Raw genomic sequence first — 19,943 nt, forward strand, 5'->3', positions numbered from 1 at the left:
AGCTGAGCCTGAATCCCAATCACCTTCCCAGGACTTCTCTGGTGGCTCCGCTGGCTCCGCTGGAAAAGAATCTGCCTGCAATGAAGGAGACCTGGGTTCAATCCCTGGGTTGGGAAGATCGCCTGGAAAAGGGAAAGGCTACCCACTCCAGTATTCTGGCCTGGAGAATTCCATGGACTGTATAAGTCCATGGGGTTGCAAAGAGTTGGACACAACTGGGCGACTTTCACTTCACTTCACTTGAATCCCAATCAGGATAGCAGCAGTAGAGGATAGTGGACTGACTGCAAGGGCAAGGATGCAGGAACTGAAGCACAGACAAGGAAAAGTGATACCAGGACACGGTGGGAAGTAACAGCATTTGACTAAAGTACGGAATACCTGCTGCAGAAAAGGTGAGAAGTGATCCTGAAGGTTCCTGGAAGCTGACACTGGAACGCTATACACATCTGAGGATTTCCAAGCTGCCAGTGTAATTGCCATCAGTAAATATTTAAGGGACAAATGAAAAGAGAGGGAAGAGGAAAAGAGAGGGCAGCAGGAAAGAGACAAGGAAGCAAAAAAGAAAGGGAAGAGACAGCAAAGTGCTAACGACTGCTGGTGTGAACGTTGGCAAATCACAAACAATAGGCAAATTTCTTAAAGGATCCAGGTTGTCTCAATGGAAAGAGGAACAGGTTACTGGAGTGTTTGTAAACAGCTGGAGAAGTCTGAAGTCTGGTGAGTGGTTAGAGATGAAAACAGGGTCATTGGTCTCAAGAATATCTGTGGTCCCTGGTGGGAAGGTGAGGGAGTTACATGTTGGTACAGAGAATCCCAGTTTGAAACCAAGCCTCGGGGCTTCCTTGGTGGCTCATGGTAAAGAATCTGCCTGCTAATGCAAGAGACATGGGTTCGGTCCCTGGTTCAGCTTCCTGAACAGGAAGCTGCAGAGTAACTAAGCCCATTCGCCACCACTATTGAGCCTGTGCTCTAGAGCCCTGGAGCTGCAACTATTGAGCCCATGTGACCGCAGCTGCTGAAGCCTGTGAGCCCTAGAGCCCTATGCTCTGCACAAGAGAAGCCACCGCAATGAGAAGCCCCTGCAATGAGAAGCCTGCCCACCACAGCTAGTGAGCAGCCCCTGCTTGCCACAACTAGAGAAAAGCCCCAGAAGCAATGAAGAGCCAGCACCATCATGAGTAAATAAATAAGAAATCAAGCCTGATTGCTATTATATGACAGAATTATTGCCACCTCTGCCTTAAGCAGCCAGGCCTGGTTTGCGCTCCTACTTACCAGGTGAAGAGAAAAATCAAGAAATTGCCCTGGATTTGCTAAAAATGGATGTGATTCTTAGGGGTAAAAAAAGCATGTGGGCCTCTCATTGGAGGTTGTTATAAAAATCCAAATCACAGGACCTGGGACTTCCATGGTGGGCCAGTGGTTAAGACTCTACATTTCCACTCCAGGAGAATCTGGTTCAATCCCTGGTTGGGGAATTAAGAACCCACTAGCCTCGAGGGGCAGCAAAAAAAAAAAAATCCTGCCTGATACTGGGTACGTCCTTAATCTCTCTAAGCCTTGATTTCAGTTCAGTTCAGTCACTCAGTCATGTCCGACTCTTTGCGACCCCATGAATCGCAGCACGCCAGGCTTCCCTGTCCATCACCAACTTCCGGAGTTCACTCAGATTCATGTCCATCGAGTCAGTGATGCCATCCAGCCATCTCATCCTCGGTCGTCCCCTTCTCCTCCTGCCCACAATCCCTCCCAGCATCAGAGTCTTTTCCAATGAGTCAACTCTTCGAATGAGGTGGCCAAAGTACTGGAGTTTTGGCTTTAGCATCATTCCTTCCAAAGAACACCCAGGGCTGATCTTTAGAATGGACTGGTTGGATCTCTTTGCAGTCCAAGGGACTCTCAAGAGTCTTCTTCAACACCACAGTTCAAAAGCATCAATTCTTCGGTGCTCAGCTTTCTTCACAGTTGTGTTCAACTCCTTGCGACCCCATGAATTGCAGCATGCCAGGCCTCCCTGTCCATCACCAACTCCCGGAGTTCACTCAGACTCACGTCCATCGAGTCAGTGATGCCATCCAGCCATCTCATCCTCTGTTGTCCCCTTCTCCTCCTGCCCTCAATCCCTCCCAGCATCAGAGTCTTTTCTTTACTCTTGTGCAAAACAGGAAAAACAATACCTACTTAGTAGGGTAGCTACAAGGCTTAGATACAGTGAGGTAACACTGGTAAAGGTCTTGGCACAAATTACCCCTCAGTAGTGTTAACTCTTTGTCACGTGTGAGTGCAGTTGCTTCAGTTATGTCCAACTCTTTGCAACCCTATGGACTGTAAACCGCCAGGCTCCTCTGTCCATGAGATTCTCCAGGCAAGAAGACTGGAGGGTGTTGCCATGCCCTCCTCCAGTGGATCTTCCCAACCCAGGCCTTGAACCTGAGTCTCCCACATTACCAGTGGATTCTTTACCCACTGAGCCATCTGGGAAGCCCATTACTCTTTTTTATTATCATGCTATTCATTAGCAGTATCATTATCCTTTTGACAAGACTTATACACAGCCTTTCAGAGGATGTTTATACTGTTCCATTTTCTCTAGATGTGTATTCATTCCGTTGCATTATTAGCCTTGCATATCTTCGAAATTCTCCACAACATAAAATTCAAATATTATTTTTGTTGATGATTTCTACTGAAAGGGCTAGATTCTAAGGAAAGGAAATGAGATCCTGGAGAAATATAAAAAATTATTTGGCTTTGATTTTCACAATCCTGCATAATCTGATCTCAACCAACCTTTTTAAATTCATCTTTCCTGCCCCATCACAGCTGTTTCTCCTAATAATCACCTCTCCTGGGCCTTCTCCATCTGCCTTTTTTTTTTTTTTTCTGGCCATCTTCTCCCTTTTGCTTATGCTATTTTCCATTGGACAGCCCTTTCTCCACAAATCCACCTGGACAAGTCCTCCCAGGAGGGGGGCCCTGTTGAAGCTCTTCAGTGTGAGAAACACCACTGAGCAGCTCGAGCAAAGGCCCTCGTTCTCTTCAATTTTAGACTCAAGTTTCACAGTCGTGCAGCGTTTTTGGCACATTCGGAAAGGGTGGTTCCTTCTCTGCCTTTAGATGTTCTTATGAGAGGAGATTTCCCAATTTCCTTCTATTGAAAGCACTGATGGGTGTAAGCCCACTGATAATAACACCGTTCTCCACACCAGGTATATGAAAGTCAGCTGGCAGGAAACAGAGGACCACCCAGGAAGCCCACTTCCTCAGAGGAGCTCCAGAGCCTGCAGATGCCCTTCAGATGGAGGTGTGGGAATCACAGAATCTAGACCTCGAGGATCAGAAGAGCCTGGTGCCCTGCGTTCTCCTGCTCAACACGGTGAGAATCCTCTGCCCAGACCCACACTTTTCCCGGCAGGAACTGGCACTGGTCTGGTTTCTCTCTCTTCATGGCCGCATGAACAGGCTGTAGAAGCCACCCGGTCACCGTTTCACAGATGACATATGGAGTCGGGGACTTGCCCAGTAGCACAGAGCCAATCAGTGCAGAGCCAGGACTCAGCCCTCCGTCACCTGCCCACACTCCATCCAGGACTTTGTGTGTGTCATTGTTGTCAGCCGTGGCCATTTTGTGGTGCACCTACTGTGTGCAGCAGAAAAGAACACAGAGCATCTCAAGAAGGGTTGTGGAATTCAGAAGATGCTAGTGTGTTTAGTGGGGCAAGGGGGACAGGTTGGGGAGGAGTGGGAAAGAGCTCATGGAGATAGGCTGATTCTCAGCTTGGACAGAAGTAGGGAGGGAATGGCCCGGGGCATCAAGATAACAGGGACTTCCCTGGTGGTCCAGTGGCTAAGACTCCATGCTCCCAAGGCAGGGGGCCGGGGTTCGATCCCTGGTCAGGGAACTAGATCCCACATGCCACATGCAACTAAGAATTCACGTGCTGCAACTAAAAGGTTCTGAATGCTGAAACTAAAGATCCCACAGTGAAGACTAAAGATCTGTGCACTGCAACTAAGACCAGCCAAATAAATAAATAAGGTAATAGGGAGACAGCGCTAGAAACCTAAGGAAGATTTAAGTAAAGGTGTGCCCTTCCTCCCCCAAAGCACCCATTCACAAGTCATGGAGACAGCCAGCTATCTTCTCTACCTGTCAGCCTGTGAAAACACCTAAAACTCTTTCCATGTCCCCGGATGAAGGGCCAGAGGCTTCAGGCTCAAGCTAAAGAAGGTACTATCTAGATAACATGAGTATCGGCAGGGAATATGCAGCAGAATGATCATACAGAGATGCTTTGGAGACACAGCCTGAGTCCAAATCCCGGCTCAGTGGTGACTTGACCTTGGACAAGTCACTGAAGCTCTCCGGGTCTCCCTCTCCTCCCTGCTTGTAGCAGTCATGACCTGAGTTCTGGAGCTGCTGCACACAGAGTGATAAGCATGGTGCCTGGCACACAGGTGACCGCTTAGAAGATGGCAGCTGTTATTCTGGTCCTTTGCTCCTTGGTCTCCCTCCTCCTGGCTGCTGAGTCAACAGGAAGTTGGCCTGTAGACAAGAGAGCTCCCCGGAACATACCTGGAGTCGAGACCTAGTCAAAGGTTTTCTCTCCTCGTGGCCACATCTTTCATTTCGGGGGAAATCTGGAAGAGCTAAATTGGGAACGGAAAATTTGCATCTGACGAAAGGTATGTGCAAACACATGTTTGCAAATGAGGTCAAGGTTTCAAAATACCCCTTCTCTGACAGATGAGTCAAGCCCCACACAGTGGTCTTACTATTTACCACGCATGACGGCACGTTCCCTCAGAGACTGATAGCGTCGTCTGCCAGGAGTTATATCGGAAGGAGTTACTCATTGGAAAATGTGGCTGCCTTGCCCAGACTGAGATCTGAACTTGGACTTCCAGGGATTTCACCCAAAATAAGCTGAATTCCTCAGTCATAACTGTCAAAGAAACAGAGCCAAGGAATCTGTGCGCCAGACCAGCGCCAGTTCCTGCTGGGAGAAGTGTGGGTCCGGGCAGGGGATGCTCAGAGAGTTGATCGGGAGAACACAGGGCACCAGGCTCTCCTGACCCTCACGGCATCTGTCATTACTGCCTGGGACTGCGGCCAGTTGGTCATCACTTGTCCTTGATTGAGTTATCCCCTACTCCCTCGGCAGCTATTTTATGATCACCCAATAATAATAGCAAACAACTGTTTAGCACTGATTGTCTTCCAGACACTGTGCCGGGTGCCTTACATGTGTCATCTCGAGTCATCCTTCCAACACTCCTGTGAAATGAGTATTACTATATAGAGCAAGTAGGTCAACAAGTGAGATGTATGGAAAAATGTAAAAGCCCGGCTATAATGAAGTGGGACTTCTTTCTGAGTCTCCTGCCCCCTCCACTCACATGTGATAGGGATGGAATGAACTAAATGGCTCATCCAATTGAAATCCCTATCTGATCTTTTTATTATTATTAATTTGGCCATGCCATTGTGTCATGTGAGATCTCAGTTCCCAACTGAGGATCGAACTCACTGCCCCTGTATTGGAAGTGCGGGACCCTAGACCACCAGGGGAAGTCCCCTGATCTGATTATTCAAACAGTCCTTTTAGGTAATGCTCGGTCTCTCAGACCACCTGCTTCCCCAGTTCCTGCTGCATCTCTTTCTTTCTCTCTCCCTCCATCTTCCTCCATCTTCCTAATTGTGTTGGGGTATGTGGAGAAGGGTATATGACTCACTCCATCTTGTGGTTGTGGGTAAGTTTGGAAGTTGCTGATTTACTTTCCTCTGGTCTCTGAGGAATGTCCATGTCCTCTCATTTGACCTCTGGGCACACACCATTGTCCTCCTCCAACCACTTCCCCAAGAAGACCATACTCCTCAGCCTGGCTTTCAAGTCTCTCTCCACGCTAGGAGTTGGATTTTCACCTTCCAGGTTTCTCTCATCTGTTTCCAGTCTGTTCCACAAGACCCAGCTTAGATCCAACTACACTTTAATAAAGCCTTTTGGGCACCATTGCCTGATTATTCCCTATCTCTGGACTTCTAGGGCCCTTACCTCTGATGATGAACTCTGTATTCCTTTGAAAGTGCTCTTTTCTTACTGTTCCATAAAATTACTTATATCCATTGTTGTTATTTATTCTTCTTAGGGCTTCCCTGTGGCTCAGCTGGTAAAGAATCTGCCTGCAATGTGGGTGACCTGGGTTCGATCCCTGGGTTGGGAAGATCCCCTGGAGAAGGGAAAGGCTACCCCCTCCAGTATTCTGGCCTGGAGAATTCCATGGACTGTGCAGTCCATGGGGTCGCAAAGAATCAGACATGACTGAGCGACTTCACTATCACTTTCAAGCTCCTCTGGGGGCATAGATGATGCTTTATATCTCGCTGAACACCCCACCACACTGCCAAATCTAATCCAGAGTCTACTACAGAGAAAGACTGTGGTTGTTCACAGACAAAAGATACACATCCCTGGTATATTAGGAGCTTCTAAAAAGGGAGAAGAAAATAACCAGTAACACCACAGGAAAACCAGCTAAAGCTATGAATAGATAATTCACAGAAAAAGAAATGAAAACAGTCCTTAATCGTATGGAAAAATGCTCAAACTCACTCAAAACAAAGACAATAAAAATGAAAGGTCACAGATATAATTTCCAACCTATCAGATTGGCCCAAACTCAAAAGTTTTACAACACACTGTTGGCAAGCAACAGGCACATACCATGTGACCAGGGAACCATACTTTGTTACGTAAGAGTCTATTGCACGTACGCGGGGAGGAAGAATTTGACGAGGCAGTTTATTTGTCTTTGCTCTAACCTGAATGCTTTCCACGCTCAAATCCTCCCTATCCTTCAAAGCTGTGTCCAAAGTTGACACAGACAAACATCTCCAGTGTTGGCAACAGCATGACCCGCACACATTCATGGCACTGGACACAGTCATCGTTGTCTCAAGGCCAGAGGGCAAGAGACAAGAAGTATTTCCCTGGCGCCTGAATGGTGTTAGTTACGACAGAGTGTGTTCAGGGCCCTGCATCACAGTGTACCAGTGCTAAGTACTGGTGGACCAGTGTCCAAGGCACCCATGGGTCCTTTGGTAAGTGTATTGTTTGTGTGTGTGATATGTGGAGCCCTCTACAACATGGATTCTGGAGCAAGATCCAGGGTCCTGGGGCTTCCCAGGTGGTGCAAGTGGTGAAGAACCCGCCTGCCAATGCAGGAGACATGGGTTCTATCCATAGTCTGAGAAGATCCTACATGCCTCGGAACAACAAAGGCCGTGTGTCACAAATACTGAGCCTGTGCTCTCGAGCCTGCCATCTGCAACTACTGAGCCCATGCGCCCTAGAGCCCGTGCTCCACAACAAGAGGAGCCACCGCAATGAGAAGCCTGTGCACCACAGCAAAGAGTAGCCCACATGCAGCAGTGAAGACCCAGCGCAGCCGAAAATAAAGAAATAAAATCCAAAAAAAAAAAAAGAGTGTTTCCTAGCTCTGCCCAAGGAAAAGGCCTAGAAACAATGGGCACCCCTAGAGCAATGAACACCCCTACTGTGGTCTACAAATGCCATCTTCCTTGGGGAAGTGGCAGAGTTCAGGTCCCAGACAGGAAATATGAAATGAGCCTGAATTATCTTATCGTAACAGAAAGCAAGGAAACAAACTATCAAAAGCTACTAAGTTGTGACAAAAGGACACACAGGAGCAAACTTGATGAGGCTCCCTCTGGTCAGAGATGGGAGGCACTGCTTGAGTATCAAAATGATATAACAATGGCGATGAACTGAAACATGTTAAATAACACAGGAGTTCATAATGATTAAAACAAAAAATCGAATTCATGGGCTACCTCTGAAGAAAGCAAGGGAACAATCTCATGATTTTAAAAACAAGTATGTAATGTGCTTAGTCACTCAGGCATGTCCCACTCTTTTGGACCCCATAGACCACCACTCTTTTGGATCACCAGCTTCCTCTGTCTATGGGATTTCCCAGGCAAGAATATTGGAGCGGATTGCCATTTCCTTCCCCAAGGGGGATCTTCCCAATCCAGAAATCGAACCTGGGTCTCCTGCATTGCAGGCAGATTCTCTACCAACTGAGCTACAAGGGAATCCCACGAATAAGTAAATACATGTTTAAAAGAATCAAGCATTTATCTTGCCTTCCCTATATAAACTGTATCTTCAGGATAACCAAAGAACTGATGAGGGAAAAGCTTTTCTCTTTATAGAAGCACTGCGATTACTGGGGCTTCCCAGGTGGCACAGTGATAAAGAACCCGCCTGCCAATGCAGGGGTCATGAGTTTGACCCCTGGTCCAGGAAGATCCCACATGCCATGGGGCAACTAAGCCTGTGAGCCACAACTACTGAGCCCGCACTTCCTAGAGCCCATGCTCTGCAGCAAGAGAAGCCATTGCAATGAGAAGCCCACGTACTGCAACTAGAAAGTAGCTCCTGCTCACGACAACTGGAGAAAGCCTGAACAGCAACGAAAACCCAGTGCAGCCAAAAATAGAAGAAAAAGTAAAAAAATATATATATATGTAAAACAATGGGGGGATTTGAATATTCATTAGATATTTGGTAATACAAAGTAATCAGCGTTAATTTTTTTGTTGTGATAATGATACTGCAGCTATCTTTTTAAAAAGATTCCCTATCTAGAGGTACATGCCAACATATTTAAAACAAAATGATGCTGGGAGTTATTCAAAATAATCTAGAAGGAGGAGTGGGTAACATTATCATTGAAACAAGACTGTCTATGAGTGAAGAACTATTGGTAGCTGGGTGACAGGTCGTGGTGGGGATGATCCTCAAACTATTCTCTCTTTGGCTTAGTTTTGAATTTTCCATAATATAAAGTTAAAAGTAAATAAGATTGAAAGATTATTTTTAATTATAAAAATAGTGCATGCTTTCTTGAAAAATATTAATAAAGGAGCATAGAAAGTGAGAGGTAAAATCTCCTTAACGCTTGACCCTTGATCTCAGCAGTAATCACTACAAATGGTTCAGTAGATTCTTTTCTTTTTAATGTATTTTATTTATTTGACTGCACTGGGTCTTAGCGGCACATGGGATCTTCAGCTGTGGTCCGCGAGTTCTTAGTTGTTGCTTGCGGGATCTAGTTCCCTGACCCGGGATTGAACCCGGGCCCCCTGCATGGGGAATGTGGAGTCTTAGCCACTGGACCACCAGGTAAGTTCTGTGGTTAAGGTTTCGTGTTACTGCTCAGACACTGTCACTAGGCTACTCTAAGGGGGGGATATATTCCCCCAACTCTGGGTGCTTAGGCTTAGTCATGGGACTCACTGGACCAAAGTTCAGAGACTCTTTAAGAGCCAGAACATGTACTGGCACAAAGACAGACATATAGATCAATGGAACAAAATAGAAAGCCCAGAGATAAATCCACACACATATGGACACCTTATCTTTGACAAAGGAGGCAAGAATATACAATGGAGTAAAGACAATCTCTTTAACAAGTGGTGCTGGGAAAACTGGTCAGCCACTTGTAAAAGAATGAAACTAGATCACTTTCTAACACCGCACACAAACTCAAAATGGATTAAAGATCTAAATGTAAGATCAGAAACTATAAAACTCCTAGAGGAGAACATAGGCAAAACACTCTCAGACATAAATCACAGCAGGATCCTCTATGATCCACCTCCCAGAATTCTGGAAATAAAAGCAAAAATAAACAAATGGGATCTAATTAAAATTAAAAGCTTCTGCACAACAAAGGAAAATATAAGCAAGGTGAAAAGACAGCCTTCTGAATGGGAGAAAATAATAGCAAATGAAGCAACTGACAAACAACTAATCTCAAAAATATACAAGCAACTTATGCAGCTCAATTCCAGAAAAATAAACGACCCAATCAAAAAATGGGCCAAAGAACTAAATAGACATTTCTCCAAAGAAGACATACGAATGGCTAACAAACACATGAAAAGATGCTCAACATCACTCATTATTAGAGAAATGCAAATCAAAACCACAATGAGGTACCACTTCACACCAGTCAGAATGTCTGCGATCCAAAAATCTGCAAGCAATAAATGCTGGAGAGGGTGTGGAGAAAGGGAACCCTCCTACACTGTTGGTGGGAATGCAAACTAGTACAGCCACTATGGAGAACAGTGTGGAGATTCCTTAAAATCTACAAATAGAACTACCTTATGACCCAGCAATCCCACTGCTGGGCATACACAACAAGGAAACCAGAATGGAAAGAGACACATGTACCCCAGTGTTCATTGCAGCACTGTTTATAATAGCCAGGACATGGAAACAACCTAGATGTCCATCAGCAGATGAATGGATAAGAAAGCTGTGGTACATATACACAATGGAGTATTACTCAGCCGTTAAAAAGAATTCATTTGAATCAGTTCTGATGAGATGGATGAAACTGGAGCCGATTATACAGAGTGAAGTAAGCCAGAAAGAAAAACACCAATACAGTATACTAACACATATATATGGAATTTAGGAAGATGGCAATGACGACCCTGTATGCAAGACAGGAAAAAAGACACAGATGTGTATAACGGACTTTTGGACTCAGAGGGAGAGGGAGAGGGTGGGATGATTTGGGAGAATGGCATTCTAGCATGTATACTATCATGTAAGAATCGAATCGCCAGTCTATGTCTGACGCAGGATACAGCATGCTTGGGGCTGGTGCATGGGGATGACCCAGAGAGATGTTATGGGGAGGGAGGTGGGAGGGGGGTTCATGTTTGGGAACGCATGTAAGAATTAAAGATTTTAAAATTTAAAAAATAAAAAAATTTAAAATTTAAAAAAAAAAAGAGCCAGAACATGGTTCTCTTGCCTGTCACCATGTTCTATGAAGTTCAACCCCAGAGTGAAGACAACAGAGCTATAACCTGCCCACGACACCCTGTGTACATGACAAGTAACCCATTATCGTGGCAGACACTGAGATTTGTAGCCATTTGTCACTGGGACACACCCCTCACCTGTTCTGAAGAATACCATATCCTTCTGAGTCTTTTCACTGTGCATCAATAAAATAGTTTTCCTCCAAATACACATATTATTATATTCAATTTGATTTTTTTTTTCAACTCAACATATCATGGGCATTTGAGTCTACTCTAAAATCTGAGTTTGCAAAGGCCCCCCCCCCCAATAATTTCCTGAAGCCAAAAATATCTGTTTCTTTAAAATATGGGACAGTGGAGAAAGTTCTCCAGCAAAAACTCATGCAGGAAGTCAGCTGAGTGGGTCAGGGTGTGAATTCCAACATTACAGCCCTTCTTGTTACCAGAGGATAATTGGCAGTGGATTTGCACGATTCCAAGGGTTTTCCTGCCTAAGGAAGGAAGGAAATCTCCGAGGTTGTTGAAGGGTCTGTCTTTCTCTTTGTAATCTCGTAGGCGCTGCCTGTGGTTAGAAGCAAAATCCTGGATTTCCTCTACAGCCTGGAGTCAGAGGGCTGTTACTGCACTTCTGACTACAGCTAAAAGTGCGGGGAGAATTGACCTTTTAGTTTTTCAGTTATATTATCAAACTCTAATTCAAACTGGCCTCCTGGGCTCCCTCTGTCTTATCATGGCACCCCCATGCTGCCAGGTCCAGACATTAGAAACCATCTCTCACTTTCCAAACACCTAGCATATGAGCTCCAAGGGGGGCAGAGATCTTTCTGTTTTGTTCCCTGCTATGTCCTGTCTGTAACACTGCCTGACACATAGGAGATACTCAATAAATAAGTCAGGAGTGAATCAACCTAAGCAGATGCCCAGTCCTGTGGCTTCTCCCTCTATAATTTAGCTCTGATCTATAATCCTCTGTTAAAGAGAGTCACCATTTCTTGACAATGTTCCCATTGAGATGTGGACTGTATGTCCCCAGCTCTTGACGCTGGGTAGATTCTGTGACTGTTTGAACCTACCGAATATGGCAGAAGCGGGAGTGCCACTCTCCAGGCCCAAAATTTGAGAGATGAGCAAGTTCTACTTCCTGTCTCTCCAGACTCTCACACTTCCAGCCCTGGGCAGCTGGGCAGGTCCTGAGAGACGACATCCAGAGAAAGAAAGGACCGAGACCAGCTTTCCAGCCAAGGAGCTGGACACAAGAGTGATGCTCTCTTGGACCCTCCATACCATTTCAACCTATGAGCTGAACACCGCTGAGTAACTCTAGTTGGGTGTTTTGTTGAACAGAAGAATCATTCAGCTGAACCTGCGGCTGATCCACATAACTGCAGCTGAGTCCAAGTTCTCAACCTCCATGATGAAGAGGTAATAAAATTGTTGTCATTTGAAGCCATTAAGTTTTGGGGTGATTTGTTAATGCAGCAATAAATTACCAAATACTACCCTGCATGGGACCTTATAACTTCTTACCTGGAGAACTGACTCCTACATTTAGCTCCTTGCCATTCCAACCATGCTCTACACTGCTCAGTTTGCTGCTGCTGCTGCTAAGTCGCTTCAGTCGTGTCAGACTCTGTGTGACCCCATAGATGGCAGCCCACCAGGCTCCCCCGTCCCTGGGATTCTCCAGGCAAGAACACTGGAGTGGGGTGCCATTGCCTTCTCCACTGCTCAGTTTATTTTCTTGAAAAAGTTGTGGGAGTCTTGTTTAGGGGGAAAAAAACAAGTATTTTCAAGAGAATACAGCCCGATCTCTTTAACCTGGTCCATCTGGCCTTCCAAGATTGGAAAAAAAAAATGTGTATATATATATATATATATATACATTTTATGTGACTGTGCTGGGTGTTAGTTGCAGCTCATGGGATCTTTGATCTTTGTGACATGTGGGACGTTTAGTTGTAACATGCAGAAATTTTACTTGTGGAATGCAAACTCTTAGTTGTGGCACGTGGGATCTAGTTCCCTGGCCACAGATGAGACATGGGCCCCTTGCACGGGGGGCACAGAGTCTTAGCCCCTGGACCATGAGGGAAGTTGCTAAGATCACTCTTTGAACTCAACTTTCCAAGGTCTTCTATTTTCTCCTATGTTCCAGCCAAGTTTAATCTTTGGTTCACTCCTTTGACACCCTATAATTTTTATTTTGTTCATAAAGTTCCCCCTCCTGGAATGCCCTTCATCTTATCTGCATATGTCCACATCCTGCTTGCCTTCTAAAGACATCTGAGAATGTCAATTTCCCTCATGGAAATAAACCCTCTCTCCTGAATTTCCACATCATTTGATCTAAGATTCTCATAAAATGTACCCTTTTCTGCCTTGTTAACATTATACTTTAAAACTGTGTTTTTAGGATTTATAGGGTGGTCCAGGGTTAAGACTCCATGCCTCCAAAGCAGGGGACATGGGTTTTATCCCTGAACAGAGAAGTTCCACATGCCATGCTGCGTGGAAAAACAAAACAAAACAAAACAAAAACAACACCATGTCTCTAACTTCCTAATAGACCTTGGAATCTTGGGAGGCGGGGTTCATATCTTATTTACTTATTACCAAAACTAGCAAAGAACCCAGGTCTTGGTAGGTCCTTAATAATTATTTGCTGGGCTGACAGGAGGATAAGCAGGGTGAATGGGTCAGACAGCTTTGCTGGAACCAGGCTGCCGGGCCTTCAGGCCTCTCTCCGCTTCTCAGTTCTGTTTTCTTCTGTCTTGGTTTCTTTCAGAGGCAGGCTCTGCCAGGTGGTAGCACAGATGGTCTCTGGCAGCTTTTCGCTTACACTCTACCAGTTTAGTGCCACCCCCACCACCCGCCCTCCCCCCCCCAGTCAAAAAGGGTGCCTCTTTTTTTCCCAATAGTTCCAGAAAAAGTCTAGGAATGAGGACTCACTAGACATACAGGAGGCCTCTCCCTGAGCCAATCACTCTGACTCTAGTGAAGGAATGGCCTTTCCTGAGTGTCTAGTCCTGAGTTTTCAGGGGACCCTTGGGCTTCCCAGGTGGCTCAGTGGTAAAGAATCTGCCTGCCGATGCAGGAGATGCAGGTTTGATTCCTGGGTCGGGAAGATTCCCTGGAGATGAAAATGGCAACCTGCTCCAGTATCCTTGCCTGGGGAAATCCCATGGACAGAGGAGCCTGGCAGGCTACAGTCCATAGGGCCGCAAAGAGTTGGATACGACCCTGTGACTAAACAACAACAAGGAAGCTACAGCTGGAGCTGGTGGTGGAGGGACTTGTCCTAATGGGAAAAGATGGGCTGTTAACCAGGAGTGTGGAATGGAGGTTGGATAGGAAACACCACAGATTCCACCCACCCATTCTGGGAGGAGAGACCAAGCTCTACAGATAAACACTGCTTTTTCTCAAGCTTAGTGTTAGGTACCTGCTCTTTACTGGCCCCTTTAAAAACAACTGTGCCAGGAATTCCCTGGTGGTCCAGTGGCTAAAAATCCAACAATCCCTGGTCAGGGAACTAAGATCCCCCATGCTGCAGGGTATGGGGTCTTGGATTCACCAGGTCCACTCGCCGCAACTAGGGAGCCCACATGCCATAAGAGAAGATCCTGTGTGCTGCAACTAAGACCCGACACAGCCAAATAAATATCTTTTTTTTTAAAGATAAGCCCAACTATATAAAAAAGCAAAGTTCCTGGCAGTCCAGTGTTAGGACCCTCTGCCTCCATTGCCAGGGAACTGGGTTTGAATCTTGGTCAGGGAACTAAGATCCTGCAAGCTATGTGGTGTGGCAAATAAATAAATAAATAGACCTATGCCATCCAGGTATCCAAACACGGTATCCAGGGCCCATGATAGCTCTGCCCCTCCCCCATCTCTGCTCTTTATCCAAACCACCTTTTATTTGTCTCCGATTTGCCCTTTCTTACTAATGTCCTCTTTCCTGGCTCACTATCCCCCTTAGCATCCATGTGCATAAAATATAAGAGCTGTTTAATGCCACTTCCCTGCCCAACCCTACCTGTACCACCATTACGTATTTATATCCTTGGCCTGCTATCGTCCATCAGACAGAAAAGCCAATCTGAGCAACAGGAAGACAGAGCCCTGATGATGCAGCTTGGGCTCCTGAAGCCAGCTGTACTGGAAGCTAGCTCTGCTGTGGGTTGAATGCTGTCCTCCAAAATGAAATGTTGAAGTCCCAACCCATGGCATCTGTGAACGTGACTGTATTTGGACACAGGGTCTTTGCAGATACAATCAAGTTCAGATGAGGTTGTACAGGTGTCTGTATAAGAAGGTGGGAGCCTTTTAAGAAGAAGAGAAGAGACACAGAGACATACACATAGGGAGGGTGGCATATGATGATGGAGCAGAGATGGGAGAGATGTGCCTCCAAGTTAAGGACTGCTGGCAACACCTGAAGTTGAGAAAAGCAAGGGAAAGATCTCCCCTGGAGACTCCAGAGAGGGAGAAAGCTTCCAGAAGGAACTACCTGGCTGATAACTTGACTTCAGACTTCTAACCTCCAGCATGGTGAGGGAATGTCTCTCTTGTTTTATGCCACCCACTTTGTGGTGATTTCTTAGGGCAGATGGGAAGGAAAGTTATGCTATTCCTGTATTTCTCCTTTACTCTCACAATTCTGCCAAGCTTCATGATCCTTCTATATTTAATACATAACTTTCCTTATTCATTTTTGGCTGTGCCGGGTCTTCATTGCTGCTTGGGCCTCCTCTGTAGCTGCAGCGAGCAGGGGCTACTCGCTAGCTGCAGTGTTCTGGCTTCTCATTGTGGTGGCTTCTCTTGTTGTGGAGCGTGGGCTCCAGGCACTCAGGCTTCAGTAGTTGCTGTGTGTGGGCTCAGTGGTTGTGGTTCTGGGCTTCAGAGCACAAGCTCATTAGTGGCGACGCACAGGCTTAGCTGCCCTTCAGCATGTGGGCTCCATCCGGACCAGGGATCGAACCCACATCTCCCATATCAGCAGGCAGATTGTTTACTACTGAGCCACCAGGGAAGACTTCATGATACTTCTGACCCCAGATGGGTGAGGGTTCCCCCACACCAAGCCACCCTATGAGCCCAACTGGGTGTCCCACAACTCAGTTCTGACACTGTCTACCTGGAGAAGGCATCAGATTCCATAGACTAACAGCTCAATCCTCTAAGACTGTCCTCACCCTGACTTCTGATACCAATTTCAAGTCCAGACTGTCATCTGAGCTTCTAACCAACTGGCTATAGGCCAGAGGTTCCAATGTCTCCCTCCTCAAGTTGGATTCATTGGCTACAAAGGCTCACAGAACTCAACATCTTACTCAGTGGACCACTGGTTTATTACAAAAGGACACAACTCAGGAACAACCAGATGCAAGAGACGCACAGGGCAAGAGGGAAAAAGGCTCAGAGCTCCCATGCCCTCTCTAAGCAACCACACTAACAGAACCTTCGCATGATCACCAACCCAAAGGCTGGGATTTTATGGTGGCTTCACGACGCAAGCACAAGTGATTACATCACCAGTCACTGTGATCCTTGAATGCAATCTCCAGCCCTCTCCCCTCCTTAAAGACCAAGAGTGGGACTGTAAGTTCCAACCTTCTAGTCACACAGTTGGTTCCCCCAGCAACTAGCCTCATCCTCAGATGACTTAGGGGTTTTCCAAAAGTCACCTCATTAACGTAACAAGACACCCTTGATGGCTCTCATCACTTAGAAAATTCCAAGGGTTTTAGGAGCTCTGTGCCAGGAACTGGGATGGAGACCAAATATATACTTCTTATTATAAATCACAATATCACAGTAGCCCTTGGAAACTAATACGCTTTCTCTTTTTTGTCCTGTTTTGTGAGCCAATGAATTCCCTGGTTGCTTAAGCAAAACTGTCTGTTGCTTACAGCTAAAGTCCTGAATAACATGTGTTACCTATTCTATGCACTAAGGGTGCCAAGGTAAATGAGACCCTGTTCTTTAAAAAAAAAAAAGCTTTCTAATGTTACTTTTGCATCATTCAATCCCACTCCCCATGTTTAATAGAAAGTAGATAATAAAGGGTTTTTTATTTTGTTTTGTTTTTTGGTTGTTGTTATTTTTAAACCAAAAATTGATTAGCTAATTCACTCAATTCATTCAGCAAATATTGTGTGCTCATCAACTATGGAAAGCACAGTTTAGTGGTAAATCCATCGAACTATGCCCAACATTGCCTTTTTTTTTTCTTTCCTCCCCCTCTCCCAACCACCAATCTGTTCTCTGCATAGTTCAAGGTCTGATAAAAAATGCTAATGGCATCGCATGCCATCCAAGACAAGGGCCAGACTCCTTAGCCAGGCACTCAAGGTGCCGGCCTGTATTCCCATCATCTCCTACTGTATTTGGCTCCCTCTTCTCCTCTACCTCCTTGGCCCCAGCCAATCAAATTACTGATTATTCCACGAGGCCCTCTTAAGCTTTCCACAGTTGTTATATGCATATATAGTGACTCTGTCTATACAAAGTCCTGTCCTGCATTTCAAAGTCCTACCCATCTATGTTGGTGTCTAGGGCTGTCATAATAAATCACTGCAAATGGGGTGGCTTAAACTGACGGAAGTTTCTTCTCTCCATTTCTGGAGGCTACACATCTGACATCAGGGTAGCACAGTCTGGCTCCCTCTGAAGGCTCTAGGGAAGGTGTTTCCTTGCTTTTTCCTAGCTTCTTGTGGCTGCAATCATCATTGGCACTTCTTGGCTTATAGACCCATCACTCCAACCTCTGTCTCTGCTGTCACACAGCATCACTATGGGTGATGTTTTTCTTCATTTTCCAGGAAGGCAATTAAGAATAAGCAGCAGATCATTTGATACCCAGTAGGTGGAAGAGACCGGAGAAGGCAATGGCATCCCACTCCAGTACTCTTGCCTGGAGAATCCCATGGGCGGAGGAGCCTGGTGGGCTGCAGTCCATGGGGTCCCTAAGAATCGGACACGACTGAGCAACTTCTTTCACTTTTCACTTTCATGCATTGGAGAAGGAAATGGCAACCCACTCCAGTGTTCTTGCCTGGAGAATCCCAGGGATGGGGGAGCCTGGTGGGCTGCCATCTCTGGGGTCGCACAGAGTCGGACACGACTGAAGCTACTTAGCAGCAGCAGCAGGTGGAAGAGACCAGGTAGACAGATGTACAATAAAACATAACTGGTTACCTAGTGAGCTAGAATCATCAGAATGCAAAGCAGGAAGCAACCTTGTTCCACACTGTTCTCTTTCAGGAATTAGCAATTTCATCATAAGAGATTTAAAAACAGATCAAATCTTTTACCAAAACTCCAATCTCCCCCAGTGCCACCTTCTGACCAAGGTAACATACTGATCACTTAGGACCAGTTTCTGCATCCAACCTCTTTCTGCTGGGGGCAGAAGATTCACTTACATGGAATATGGCTTTACTGAGATATAGTTAGTTTACAATAACCTATATCTTCTTACACAAAGTGTACTGCTGATAAGTTTTGATTTTAGAAGACACTCACTGAACCAAGAATCAAGATAATGAACAGTCCATCATTCCCAAAAGTTTCCTCTGGGCCTTCAGTGATCCTCTCTCCTATCCCTCCCCCACCCCCCGGGCATCATTCATCTGCTTTCTGGCACTAGAGATAAACTTGCCTTTCCCTCCAGAAGGGAAAGGCTACCCACTCCAGTATTCTGGCCTGGAGAATGCCATGGACTGTATAGTCGATGGGGTCGCAAAGAGTCGGACATGACTGAGCAACTTTCAATTCACTTCACTTCACTTTCTAGAATTTTATGTAAATGGCATCATACCACATGCGCTCTTTTTTTTTCGGTTGGGCCGCTCTCACCCAGCATCATTCTTTTTAGGTTCATCATGGAGTTCCTCTTCCAGAGGACTGAAGCCTGGCCTCCTTCCACAGGTACACAGGGCCCGTGGGAAAGGCCACTCACCCATGTCCTGAAACAAAACCCGAGGACGGCCCGATCCCAAGCATCCGCCTCAAGCAGCTCTGCCTTCATTTTCCAGGTGTGGCAGGTTCCAGGGGATACAGGCCAGGCCACCTGGACTTGAGAAAGGAAAGGGCACCCCATTCTCACCTTTGCGCCCCATCCTGATGATTCTGGGGAAACCTGTCCAATTTGTTGTGGACACTCCTGCTCCCCCTGTGCAGCCTCCAGTGGCTGATGCTCGGAAAGTCCCCTGCTAGGTTTGGGGGCATGACTTTAGTGAGTTCTGCACAGATGGTCTGGAGCCTTTCTGGAGAATATGTGGGCAGCTCACATCCTCTGTTCTCAACATGGGGGCCTCAGAGCAAACAGAGACAGCAGAAAAAGTTGAATGTTAATACCGGTGCAATCACAGGTTATCAGAGGACACCGTGCACAGAAATGCCCCTGTAAGAGTGCTGACCCTGGCTAGTTCAGGTGCCTATCACAGGACTGATTTCTAGGAGCCCAGGCTCCTGCGTCATGCCATGCATAGAAAAGCGCCGAAAGCATTAACTTGGTGTCTGCTGTTCTTTAATTAACAGACATCTTTTGATGTTCCAACTATTTGGGGTTTTGCTGCAAAAACTCCTCTATATCTTGGCACCCCACACCTTGCCTCTCCGGAGCAGTCCCTCACAGCTATCTGACAGACTGCCTCCCTGGCTTAAGTTCTCAGAAAGTCTGCCGAGTAAAACATACTTCTCAGCTTTTAGGCTGTACTTTTTCCTTTTTTTCAGTTGACACAACTCAGGAACAGCCAGATGGAAAGGATGCAGAAGGCAAGGTGTGTGGGAAGGGGGTGGAGCTTCTGCGCCCCATCCAGCATCAGTGTCCCCGGCCCTCCACGCGTTCACCAACCCAAAAGCCCCTCCTTTGGGGGTTTTTGGAGGCTTCACTGCAGAAGTTCAATTGATTAAATCACCAGCTACTGGTGATGGATTCACCAGTCCCTCTGGAGAATGAAATGGCAAACCACTCCAGTATTCTTGCCTGGAAAATTCCACGGGCAGAGGAGTCTAGCGGGCTTCAGGCCACGGGGTCACAAAGAGTCGGACATGACTTAGC

The 19,943-nt window shown here is 46.2% G+C and overlaps 1 protein-coding gene across 1 annotated transcript in view; it reads right to left on the bottom strand.

Moving 5' to 3' along the window:
• The window catches only part of MYH10 (myosin heavy chain 10), a 155,623-nt gene that overhangs the window by 128,534 nt on the left and 7,146 nt on the right, over positions 1 to 19,943 (bottom strand). The window lies entirely within an intron of this gene.

This window comes from Ovis aries, chromosome 11 (genome assembly GCF_016772045.2).
Source record: "Ovis aries strain OAR_USU_Benz2616 breed Rambouillet chromosome 11, ARS-UI_Ramb_v3.0, whole genome shotgun sequence".
Lineage (NCBI taxonomy): Eukaryota > Metazoa > Chordata > Mammalia > Artiodactyla > Bovidae > Ovis > Ovis aries.